The following is a 12,877-nucleotide window of genomic DNA, read 5'->3' as shown; positions in this document are numbered from 1 at the left end:
CAGGTTGCCCAGAGAAGCTGTGGCTGCCCCCTCCCTGGCAGTGTTCAAGGCCAGGTTGGACGGGGCTGTGAGCAACCTGGGCTAGTGGAAGGTGTCCCTGCCCATGGCAGGGGGGTTGGAACTGGATGGTCTTTAAGGTTCCTTCCAACCCAAACTATTCTATGAAAAAGTGGAAGATGGGAATATTATTTCACTATTTTAAAGAGAGTGTAACAGCACAGTTTCCCCACAAAACATGTTTTGTTTTTTCAGTCCTTAGCACACATTCTGCTTATCAACAGACAGAAACCACCTAAATGTGTTGAAGGGAGTAATTAATTTTAGGGCTTTTTTTTTTTATAAGCATCATGATCTCCAATGCAGTGGTTCTACCTCATTGACAAATGTGTGTAAATATTGGTATCCCATTAAGAATTTCAACAATAATAAAAGCTCACAGATAAGAAGGAAGAAGCTATAACTGCTGCCCAGACTGCTAAAAGAAAAATTGAACAATCGACTCAGAAATGTAGCTAAACCTTCAAGTACAGTGATTTCCCATTGCTTGCATACACCTGAATCTTCCTGCTTAACTGTTACTTTACAACTTTGTGCTTTCCTCCCTGTGTACAAGGTCCAAACAAGTAAACACTGTAATACAGGGATAGAAAGCAAAACTGATCTTATATGAAGTGTTGTCAAATGGACACAGTAAACAAGGGGAATATATTTTAACCTAGTCTTTAGGCATCACTTGTCACAGTCCATGGAGGTTTTCAAACTTACAAAAATCATTCTTCAACTAACACAATTACAAGTTTCGGAGTTTTCTATGGCTCATGAAAGTGTATTCCTCTGCTACTTTTCTCTCAAACAGTAATAAACCTTCCTGGTAAGCATGTCTGATTGCACTTTTGCAGTCTGAGACTCAAACAGAAAGCAGAAGACAAATCTTCAATTTACTTAATTCTTTCAAACTAAAAACCAGATTTTTAAGGTATTTTGCAAACATTTCTTTATGACAATCAAAAATACTGGAAACACTGTGTCTTGTACAATATCCATCTCTAACACAAGAATCTCATCACGACTTACATAACTGAGGAAGGTTTGACCATCAGGTCATCATCACAAACCCCTACAATTATAAACGTACACAAAACACAAATGCCTCTTGAAGATCTGGAAAATGTGGTCGTGTTCTTCTGCTCAGAAAAAGCATGGCATGTCAGCCAGAAAAATAAGAGAAGAGAGTCATGTGTTATAGGAAGCAATATTATGACTCAACAGTAAGTTAGTACAACATTTCTGGAGAGAAAAAACATATCTATTATCACTCATAAAAAGATTGGAGCAACTCTTAAAATATTGGAAGAATGAAAATTAACATTCTATACAAATTCTACTTTTAGCTAATTTTATTTCTCCCTACAGTGTCAACTGAATAAAATGTAGGGTTATTCACTGCCTGTATAAATAATGTATTTGGTATAAAGCAATTAAAACCAGCTTCAACGGTCTACCCCAAAAGCTAGAAAATACCTGGAAGAGCTAGAAAATTACTTTAGAACTTATAAAGGGTTAAGTTATAATATCCTGTAGCAAAGCCAGGATTAATTTATGGAAAAGTGAAAAGATGTCTTAGGTAACGAAAAAAACATTTAAGTATCATCCAGAAGCTTCTGAATTCTGGAAACATGAAGACAGCACATCACAAGCTGAGAATCAATACACACAAAATGAGATATGGTATCTTCAATCATCATGAAGAAAATACGTTTTCTTAAATCAGTGACTCTAGCACACACACTGAAGATATTAACAAGGTCAGAACTGAACAAAGCTACATATTACCACATTTTTCTTTAACTTAGTCTTACTACAGCAGAAATTAAGCACAGACAAAAACAATTATTCTGATGGAAGCTAAGTGCACACACTTAGAACAGCTGAAAACAAAACCAGTTGAAAGCTTTATTTTCTACAAAGCTCTTGAAAAACTGCACCTATAAAGCTGCAAACATTACATGTCCTAAAAATCAGAATTTTCTGAGGAAAAATAAACCTCACAAGTACTCTCTCCCTCTCTGTGATTAGCAATTTCAGCAACCTTTGTAAGATGCTGACTACATTTAACTGTATTTTATAGGAACCTAATTATAGAAGCTTGTAACACAAGAAGCTAGAAGTCTGTACAGTCAAATCAAAGGCAGGAAAAACCAAAACTAGAGAACACGCAAAGAACTGGTTGTGAAACTCGCATGCCTGATTTTATTTACTGCCTCACTGTAATGTTATACCACCTTTCCCCAAGGGGCAGGTAAAGATATTTTCTAAACAGATTCCAAAAAAAGAAAAGCTTTAACAAATAAGCAAAAGAAATAAGCAGATTTGTGTATTTCTGAAGGACAGAGTTCTGCAGTATGGTTCACTGACCATGATCTCTCTCAAGTTCAAAGCAGTTTCATTTACTGTTTTCAACATGAGTGGTCCTAGAGTAAACTGTGCTAGAGATACTTCAAGCATGATGTCACCCGGGTGGTTTCTGAAAAGGATTAGAAAATTTAATATTTAAACAGATGGCAGCCAGGGCGCACTACATGTCTTAATATTGCTAGGAGTAGTTACATCTTTCTTTGCAACAGTGAGAAATAATTTCTGTGGATGGGCCAGAAAAATCAAGCTTTTTGTGGCTTACACAGAACTCAGAAAAGATTTCACAATCAGAATAATCAGGTAATTCTATCAGCTCATTAAGAATATAATTGAATTCATTCACTGCAAGTGAGACTAACTATTTGAAAACTTTTTTCTGGGATGTTCATTTAGGTAAGTTCTTAAGAAAGGAGAAGTTCTGTATACATAGCTGATCACAGGTCTGGAACAGTTAATTTATGTGAAATAAGACTGAAAACCTGATGCAATATGGTTGTGGTTTAACCCACAAGCAGCTAAACACCACAGAGCTGTTTGTGGGATGCCCCAGTGGGATGGGGGCAGGAATTGGAAAAAAAGGGAAAACGCATGGGTTGAGATAAAGAAAGTGTAATGGGACCAAAAAGGAAGGGAAAATAATAATGATAAAAGAATACACAGAACAAGTGATGCACAATGCAACCGCTCACCACCCGCTGACCAATGCCCAGCCAGGCCCCGAGCAGCGGGCTGCCACCCCCCGAACCACCTCCCCTGGTTTTACTGTTCAGGATGACGTCACATGGTATGGCATAGCCCTTTGGCCGGCTGGGGTCGGCTGTCCCGCCTGTGTCTCCTCCCGGCTTCTCGTGCCCTCAGGCTCCTCGCTCGCAGGGCTCCATGAGAAGCTGAAAAGTCCTTGACTTAGTGTAAGCACCGCTCAGCAACAACTAAAACATCAGCGTGTTATCAATATTATTCTCATCCTAAATTCAGAACAGGGCACTATACCTGCTACTGGCAAGAAAACTAACTCTATCCCAGCTGAAAACAGGACAAAACCCACCCCTTATTCTACACCATCTACATCACGCCCAGGTCCCACACTTTCCAATACATCCCAATCCATCACCAACACCTTTCCTGTCTTTTGATATTTACACACAGATATCATTCCCTTAGTCTATAGGCCACCCCTCTAAAACGTTCGTTGAGTTCATTTAGTCCAATGTCACTGGGCTCCATCTGTCGTGACAGTCCTTCAGGGCAAGAAAGATGGTGTGTGGTGCTGGATTGTTGCATGCTGAAACCGGTTCTGATTCCATCACTGCTGCCTTTGTCTAGTTCTATCATCACTACACTTGACTCAGTTTCATCAGAATTCATTCTTCATTGATCTGGATATTCCTACTGTAATACCATTGATATCGCATATATCAACCACAGTAGTGATGACATACGAGTATTAGATAGCAATTAACATCATACATTTCAAACCATTGGCTATTCTCACCCAAAATCAAATCCCCTTGAGGTACACATCAGACTTTCCCATCCTTCTTCATTACCCACCAAGTGCACCCAGTTCTCTGAGCAAAAGCAATCCCATGGATAAAGGTTTGCCTTTGCCTGAGGTAGGAATAACAATATGCTGGGGAAGGCAGTCTGGGTTATGTGCACTACAGGGGCTTTATCCCCTTCTACAGTACATAAAAGTTTTGACTGAGCAGGGCCAGCTCAATTGGCAGACCCCCTAGTGTTGATTAACCACATGGCTTTTGCTAAATGTGCATCCCAGTGTTTGAATGCCCCAGCACCCCTTGCTCTCAGTGTAGTCTTTAACAGTCCATTGTGTTGTTCTATTTTCCTGGAGGCTGGTGCATGATGGGATATGATATGCCCCCTCTATGCCATGCTCTTTGGCCCAGGTGTCTATGAGGTTGTTTGGGAAAGGAGTCACATTGTCTGACTTAATTCCTTCTGAGGTGCCATGTCGCTGTAAGACTTGTTTTTCAAGGCCCAGGATAGTGTTTGGGGTGGTGGCATGGGGCATGGAATATGCCTCCAGCCACCCAGTGGTTGTTTCCACCATTGTAAACACACGGCGCTTGCCTTGGTGAGTTTGTGGTAATGTGATACAATCAATCTGCCAAGCCTCCCCATATTTATATTTCAGCCATCGTCCTCCATACCAGAGAGGCTTTAACTGCTTCGCTTGCTTGATTGCAGTGCATATTTCACATTCATAGATAACCTGGGCAATAGTGTTCACGGTTAAGTCCACCCCTCGATCCTGAGCCCATCTGTATGTTGCATCTCTCCCTTGATGGCCTGAGGTGTCATGGGCCCACTGAGCTATAAATAACTCACCTTTATGTTGCCAGTCCAGATCCACCTGAGCTGCTTCAATCTTTGTAGCCTGATCCACCTGTTGGTGGTTCTGATGTTCTTCAGTGGCCCAACTCTTGGGTACATGAGCACCTACGTGACGTACTTCCACAACCAGGTTCTCTACCAGGGCAGCAATATCTTGCCACAATGCGGCAGCCCACATGCTTTGCCTCTGCGCTGCCAGTTGCTCTACCTCCACTGCTGTAACTGCTCCCCCAGGGCATGTGCCACCATCGCATGAGCACAGAGAAGGCGCGCTGGCCACATTTCTCAGTCAGCAATCTCTAAGGCTGGCTGGACAGCCTTCACTTCTGCAAACTGACTCAATTCACCTTCTCCGTCAGCAGTTTCTGCAACTTGTCATACAGGACTCCATCAAGCAGCCTTCCACTTTGGATGCCTTCCTACAATACAACAGGACCCACCAGTCAACAGGGGATATTGCTTCTCATTTTCTGGTAGTTTATTATACAGTGGGGCCTCTTCAGCACACGTCACCTCCTCCTCTGGCAATGTGCTGAAATCTTTGCCTTCTGGCCAGTCCATGATCACTTCCAAGATTCCTGGGAGACCAGGGTTTCCTAATCAAGCCTGCTGTGTTATCAGTGCAACCCATTTACTCCACATGGCATCAGCTGCATAACATATAGAGGGGACCCTCCCTTTGACCATCCAGCCCAGCAGTCAGGGTGCCAAGAGGAGCTGTGCTTCAGTACCAACTACTTCTGAAGCAGCCTGAACCCCTTCATACGCTGCCAGTATCTCTTTTTCAGTTGGAGCATAGTGGGCTTCAGATCTTCTATATCCCCAACTCTAAAACCCCATGGGTCGGCCTCAAGTCTCCCCTCGTGCTTTCTGTCAGAGGCTCCATTCTCCCCTGCTGGGGTGTAGAGCACATTTTTTACCTCATCCTGCCTGGACTGGCCCAAGGGCTACTGCATGAACTATCTCCCATTTAATTTGTTTAAAGACCTGTCATTGCTCAGAACAATTTGAAATTGTTCTTCCAAGTCACTTGATAAGAGAGGGCTTACAATCAGACTGCAATCTGGAATGTACATTCTTCAAAAACTCAGAACACCTAACAAAGCTTGTGTTTCCTTTTTGCTAGTTGGTGGAGATGTAGCTATTACTTTGTCGATCACATCCATTGGGATTTGATGACGTCCATCTTGCCATTTTATTCCTAAAAACTGGATCTCCTGTGCAGGTCCCTTGACCTTACTTTGTTTTCTGGCAAAACCAGTTTTCAAGAAGGATTTGGACTATTTTTTGCCCTTTCTCAAAATCTTCTTCTGCTGTGCTACCCCATGTGATGATGTCCTCAACATACTGCAGGTATTCCGGAGCATCACGCTGTTCCAGTGCAGTCTGGATAGCCCATGGCAAATGGTAGGGCTGGGTTTTCACCCCTGGGGCAGTCAATTCCAGGTGTACTGGATGCCCCTCCAGGTGAAAGCAAACTGTGGCCTGCACTCTGCTGCCAAAGGGATTGAGAAAAATGCATTAGCGATATCAACTATGGCGTACCACTCAGCCGCCTTCGACACCATACTGAAGTGCTAGCATGTCCAGCATGGCAGCACTCAGCAGCAGCGTGACTTCATTCAGGCCACAATAGTCTACTGTTGGTCTCCACTCTCCATTAGATTTTTGCACGAGCCGTATGGGGCTGTTAAAGGGTAAGCGAGTCTTGCTGATGCTCACTCCTTGGCTCTCCAGTTGTTCCATCAGCTTATAGATGAGAATCAGGGAGTCTCGGTTGGTGCGATACTGCCGCCGGTGCACCACTGTGGTAGCGACTGGCACCCGTTGTTCTTTGGCCCTCAGCAACTCCACAACAGAAGGGTCCTCCGAGAGACCAGGCAAGGTGGACCGCTGTTTAATTTCCCCCGTCTCCAAGGCAGCTATGCCAAAAGCCCACAGGTACCCTTCTGGGTCCTTGAAATACCCTCTCCTGAGATAGTCTATGCCAAGGATGCACAGAGCCTCTGGGCCACTCACAATGGGGTGCTTCTGCCACTCATTCCCAGTTCAGCTCACTTCGGCCTCCAACACAGTTAGCTGTTGGGATCCCCCTCTCATTCCAGAAATACACATGGGTTCTGCCCCTTTACAGCCTGCTGGCATTGGGGTACACTGTGCACCAGTGTCCACCGGAGTCTTATACTCCTGGGGATCTGACATGCCAGGCCATCGAATCCACACCATCCAATAAACCCAGCTGTCCCCTTCCTCCACCTGGCTGGAGGCAGGGCCCCTCTAGTCCTGGTGATCACTCCTTGTAAATACGAATCAGAAGTCCCTTTATTAAGATCAGAAGTAGACTGGCCCTTCTACTCTGCCTGGGAAACTGCCCACTGGAAACTGGAGCAGCAATTTTCCCAGAACCACCCCTTTTTTGATTGTTTTTCCTTGCAACTCATGTATCCATGCCCTAGGGTTGAGGTAGATTTTCCAACCCACTTCCTCATGCCCTCTCTGTGGTCACACAGACAAAACCAGAGGGCAGCCTGTAGTGTGTACCCACTATATCCTCCCTCTTGAACAGAGGAACGCTTACTCTGAATAGCTGTGATACAGGCCAGTATAGGTGGGAAGTAGGACATATCCTCTTCAAATTGCTGGAACTCCCAGGACAGTTTCTCCACAGCCAAGTTGCAGGCCCTTAGGGAGGAAGACTTTCTTCATATTGCCGGAGTTGGCCAGCCAATTCATCCACTGTTTGCCGCTTTCCGTCTTCCCAGGTCACTACTGCCAATGAGTTGGTGTATGATGATGGTGCACTCCATACAAACTTCTGCCACATGGGTCATGTAGACTTGACTTCATCTGGATCTTTGGATAACTGCTTGTTGTCCAGGTCATTATAAATCACTTCCAGCATGACTAGTTCCCTCAGGTACTGGATACCTCTCTCCACAGTGGTCCACTTGCCTGGGTGACATACAACACCTTACTTGGAGGGATACCTTTTCTTCACACCTGACAGGAGTCGCCTCCAGAGGCTGAGGGCTTGTGTCCCTTTTCCAGTCACTTGTCAATGCCCCCTTCCCTAGAAAGGAATCCCAGCCGCTTAGCTTCTCTACCTTCTAATTCCAGGCTACAGGCTCTGTTATTGCAGGACTGAAGCTAGGTGACAATATGCTCACCTGGACAACGGCTGAAATCTTTTCACATCTCACAGTTCATTCAGGGATAGGGATCAGGTGGTTACTGCCTCGTTTATGAGTTCTGCCTCTTCCTCTTCTCATGATAGCCATGCTTCAGAATAGCCTGCCTTGTCCACTTCTTCCTTCCCCTTTTTAGTAGGAGTTTCTTCCCTTACTAAATGAGCTTTCACATCCAATATTTCTTCTTGTGTATAGGGGCAACTGATAATGGCACAGGTTGGTTCTCTGGTTCAGCTGCAGTGCCTGTCACCGGGGTTGGAGTAGCCGCAGCGCCTGTCCTTTTGTTTTTAGATCCAGAGACCTTCTCCTCCCCTTGAGGGTACTGAATAGTGTTAACAGGGCTCCGTATGCATGGGCCAGGCCCCAACACATTGCAGTGATTTGTGTGTCTATGGAATTGTCAGGGTGACAGCACACCTCTTCCAAATATTTTAGTAGTTTGTCAGGATTCTGTACTTATTCAGGGGTGAAGTTCCAAAACAGTGGACGTGTCCACTGTCCTAGGTACGTGCCCATGCTATCCCACACACCCTGTCACTTGTAACTATCCAGCCCTGGGACAGATCTCTGGGTGGTATTCTTAAATAGTCTGAAACAAGACCTGAAACACATTCAGGAGACACAGCAATAGGAACATGCTGGTCTGAACATCCCAAGGATATTAAAAATTCTCAAAAGCTATTGTAACTAGCCTGGAGGAGAAGGAAAAGGTGAAGGAGTGGGGGAAAGCATCCCCCCTTGTCTCCCCCATAGATTAGCTCTCCGAGGAGAAAAGGTAAAGAGTGTAATTATTAATAGTTTCAGAGAGATGGTTCCTGAAGTACAGAGATGACAGCAATGCTGAGTACAAATACCAGATTAGTCTCACGACCAGTAATTTTATCATATCATAAGCCAGTGTTACACAGTACAGCAAAATTATAACCTTAATCCAGAGATGATAAACAGCACAACAGGGAACATATACAGCAAGTAAGGTGTTACATAACACAACTCCGAGAACAAGCACAATGGCTCTAAGAGCAAATAAATCAACATTGTGACCAGTGACTATTAAACTAATGTAATGAATGCTTGTAACAAATTTGTTTGAACACGCTCTGGTCAGTTCTGTCATTATCTCAACCCTTCAAGCCCCACAGGAAAAAGGGAAAACTCGTGGGTTGAGATAAAGAAAGCGTAATGGGACCAAAAAGGAAGGGAAAATAATAATGATAAAAGAATACACAGAACAAGTGATGCACAATGCAACCACTCACCACCCGCTGACCAATGCCCAGCCAGGCCCCGAGCAGCGGGCTGCCACCCCCCGAACCACCTCCCCTGGTTTTACTGTTCAGGATGACGTCACATGGTATGGCATAGCCCTTTGGCCGGCTGGGGTCGGCTGTCCCGCCTGTGTCTCCTCCCGGCTTCTCGTGCCCTCAGGCTCCTCGCTCGCAGGGCTCCATGAGAAGCTGAAAAGTCCTTGACTTAGTGTAAGCACCGCTCAGCAACAACTAAAACATCAGCGTGTTATCAATATTATTCTCATCCTAAATTCAGAACAGGGCACTATACCTGCTACTGGCAAGAAAACTAACTCTATCCCAGCTGAAAACAGGACAAATATGTTTCTATTGACTGCCTCACTGTGATGATAATACTACAATTCCATTATACAAGTGGAATTTCTTCAAAGTTGCAATATTTTAGTTTTGTAGCATAATCACTGAGGACCCTTACAAATTACTTTGTTAATTCAAATAATGTAACATTCTTACCAGTAAACCAAAGTCTTTATTCTGTATCTAAATCTACTAAATTATCATCTCAATTATCTGTCCAATTCCTACTATAACTATGACACACAAGAAATGCGGTTGTTTTATTTCTCCTCTGCAGTATCAACTGAAACCAAAGACTCTTTTCACAGGAGCACTGCCTACCCTCTAATCCTTCATATCACATTCCTTTGCCTTTTTCCTAGTTCCTTCATTGTTATATGATCTACATTGATATAATGACCTACCCATAGTATCAGGATATGTATATCTGTATGTTCATCTGTACAACTCCAGAACTGAATCTGGAATTCCATATACAGATGTGCCTTGAATTTCTGCAACAGAAGGACCGTCTTCTGGTTTTGCTGAGTTCCAATCCTAACAGTTCCTAACATTCCATAAAACGACATACTACCTGAACTTTTTACCATTCCAGTCTTTCATACTTCTTACAAAGAAGGCACAAAGGCCCAGTAAGAATCACGCTTTGTATGCTACCAACTGCTAGAATGCAGCAATTTTTGCAATCCTTATTAAAACTTTACAATCTGAAAGTACAACTAAAAGAAAAGCAAACTGTTTGCTCTCCTCTTTTCATAAATAAAGGGTTGTTTGTATATATATGATTTAGCAGCAGATGTCAGGGCTCCAAACAACATTTACAGCCTTTTTCTTGAAAGGTTAATTTAGAAATCAGGAATATATAAAATTAATTAAAATCCTGCCTTGTCATAGGCCAACAATGTAAAACCTACAAGCAATGCAAAACCCGCAAGATGTTCCGTATCACTCATGGCCAGGGCAAACTATGACAGTTAAAACCAAGGGTAACAGGACATAACATTGCCTAGAAAAGTTATTTGTTCAATATTTTACTCATGCCAAAAAGCACCGTAGGTCACTGTGCAAGGTAATGTTCCTCAAACGTTCTTTTCGGCCAATACATTTAGTCTATACGCAGTGTCATGACAGATGTGAGGTGAATGGGAATCTATACAAAACAGTCATGGGAAAGAAAAAGAGAAAACAATATATTAGAAAATACTGACACTGCAGAGAAATTACTACAAATTAACAGAGAATTGAAACTAAAGAGACAAAAAGAGACATTGGAAGCAGAAAAAAAAAGGAAAAAGGGAGAGGTGCTAGATAATAGGAGATAGACAGTAAAACCACGCAGAAAAAATAAGCTATGGTCTCCTACAAATCTGGAACAGCAAGACAATAAGCAAAAGGAACTAAACTAGAAAGAGCAAGCAAGAACAGAAGCTACAGCAGATTGTTCTTCATGCGTAAGAAAAACACTACAATGAAATACACACTAACATTCACTGATTTATGTGAACATCTGTCTCCGCTGGTCACAATGTCCACTATCTTTCCTCCTTGTATTAGCCTTCTGTTCAGCATATGGAAACCAAATTACTGATATCCCAATTCAGATTAACTCTGCAGCCAACTATCAACTTTCCTTGCCAAACATTAAAGTCCACCTAACTTTATAATATTTGTCAGGTAAGTCACATTGAGGTTCTACTGATTTTCTTCCAAATTTAGTCTTCCTACATATTTTTAGGTTCCTTTAGGATTATTTATTTATTACCAGGTCTACTACTGAAACCAATATAACCCTATGCTTTCAGAACTGGTCACTTCAAAAATCTTTTGGGAGACAGACAAAAGGTGGAAAAAATTATTTTTAAGTTGATAAGAAAATTAATCTATTTGCTATTTTCCCCTTCTGTTTATAAAGAAAATTATACAAAAACCTAATCATGGTTTGTGAATGTAAATGTTTATACCCTTGGGTGCTGTACAAAACCTACCCAAGCAGAGACAAATAAAAGTTTATTACTATTCAGCAGAGAAACTCACAAGTATCAATTTAATCCATTACTTCTTCAAATACATAAAAGTATATTGAAATAAAAGCTGAGAATGTAGAATACAGTCCACATACATAATCAGCAGAAGCAGTTAGTAGAAAGAGGAGCTGAGAAGCAGACATCCCCATACATCAAAAACGTTCCAACAATTTGAGGAAAGAATGGTGCCTGATCTTGCACTGAGAAAGGGCTGAAAACCCTGGTGAGGTTTTAACACTACCACTCTCCCCCAAAGGTACAAGCACTTGTACTTCTACTAACTTGTACTACTACTAACCAGGTAGACATAATATTTCCAACCATCATAAGACACAGGAACACACATTTCCTTGTAAAAACTAGAAAAAATAATTAAGATGTACTTACTAGTAATAACGATTTTAAATTGCGAAAGCCAACAACGGATAGGAGACTGTAAAATCCGCATAAGTATAGATATTCAAAATTCAACCAGATCAGTGATCTCATTTAACTTTCCAGTTAGCTCTGATGTAAGCAGAGAGATGGACTGCAGCCTGTCTATGCATATAAAGGGGGCATGTAAGAAAGACAGAGAGAGACTTTTTATAAGGGCCTGTAGTGACAGGACAAGGGGTAATGGTTTTAAACTGAAAAAGGGTAGGTTTAGATTGGGTATCAGGAAGAAATTTTTTATAACGAGGGTGGTGAGACACTGGCACAGGTTGCCCAGAGGAGCTGTGGCTGCCCCCTCCCTGGCAGCGTTCAAGGCCAGGTTGGACGGGGCTTTGGGCAACCTGGGCTAGTGGAAGGTGTCCCTGCCCGTTGCGGGGGGGTGAAACTAGATGGTCTTTACGGTCCCTTCCAACCCAAATCATTCTGTGATTCTGTGACTGTATGACCTCCAGAGGTGACTTACAACCTAATTATCTGATAGTTCTCTTAGCAAGTTTTTGAATCACACCCCTCTCTGGGACACAGTTAGTAAGGTGTAGGTAATTCTACTTTAAAATACAATTGAGCCCATTTTTGCTTTAATATGCAATTTCTAATATCAGAAAATAAAAAAAAAAAGTACTCAAGAGCTAGACCACAACTCAAATGCAAAATAAGCAAAGTATACACTTTGTGTTAACATTTCCATTTCTTGAGTACTCCCAGTAAAACTAACTGAAAAAGAAACTTTTGTTATATAAATTTACGCATTTGTAAGGAAATGTTTGAGGATCAAATTTCTGTCTTATGCAGTGCTGACAGCAAAAAAATTTTATTACTTGTAAGGAGGACTCAAATTGTAGGCTCTTCTTTA

The 12,877-nt window shown here is 42.3% G+C and overlaps 1 protein-coding gene across 13 annotated transcripts in view; it reads right to left on the bottom strand.

Annotated features, from left to right (window-relative positions):
- HERC1 (HECT and RLD domain containing E3 ubiquitin protein ligase family member 1) overlaps positions 1-12,877 on the bottom strand; it is a 136,299-nt gene that overhangs the window by 94,275 nt on the left and 29,147 nt on the right. The window contains exon 1 of one of the 13 annotated variants that reach the window (XM_074880967.1): positions 4,765-5,112. The exons of the other annotated variants lie outside the window; for them this stretch is intronic. The gene's annotated coding sequence lies outside the window, so the exon portion shown is untranslated. Of the gene's footprint in view, positions 1-4,764; positions 5,113-12,877 lie in introns of those variants that run through there. 13 annotated transcript variants of the gene reach the window in all.

Source organism: Strix uralensis, chromosome 11 (assembly GCF_047716275.1).
Source record: "Strix uralensis isolate ZFMK-TIS-50842 chromosome 11, bStrUra1, whole genome shotgun sequence".
Lineage (NCBI taxonomy): Eukaryota > Metazoa > Chordata > Aves > Strigiformes > Strigidae > Strix > Strix uralensis.
The sequence above is the reverse complement of the archived record's forward strand: the minus strand, read 5'-3'. Positions and strand labels throughout refer to the sequence as shown.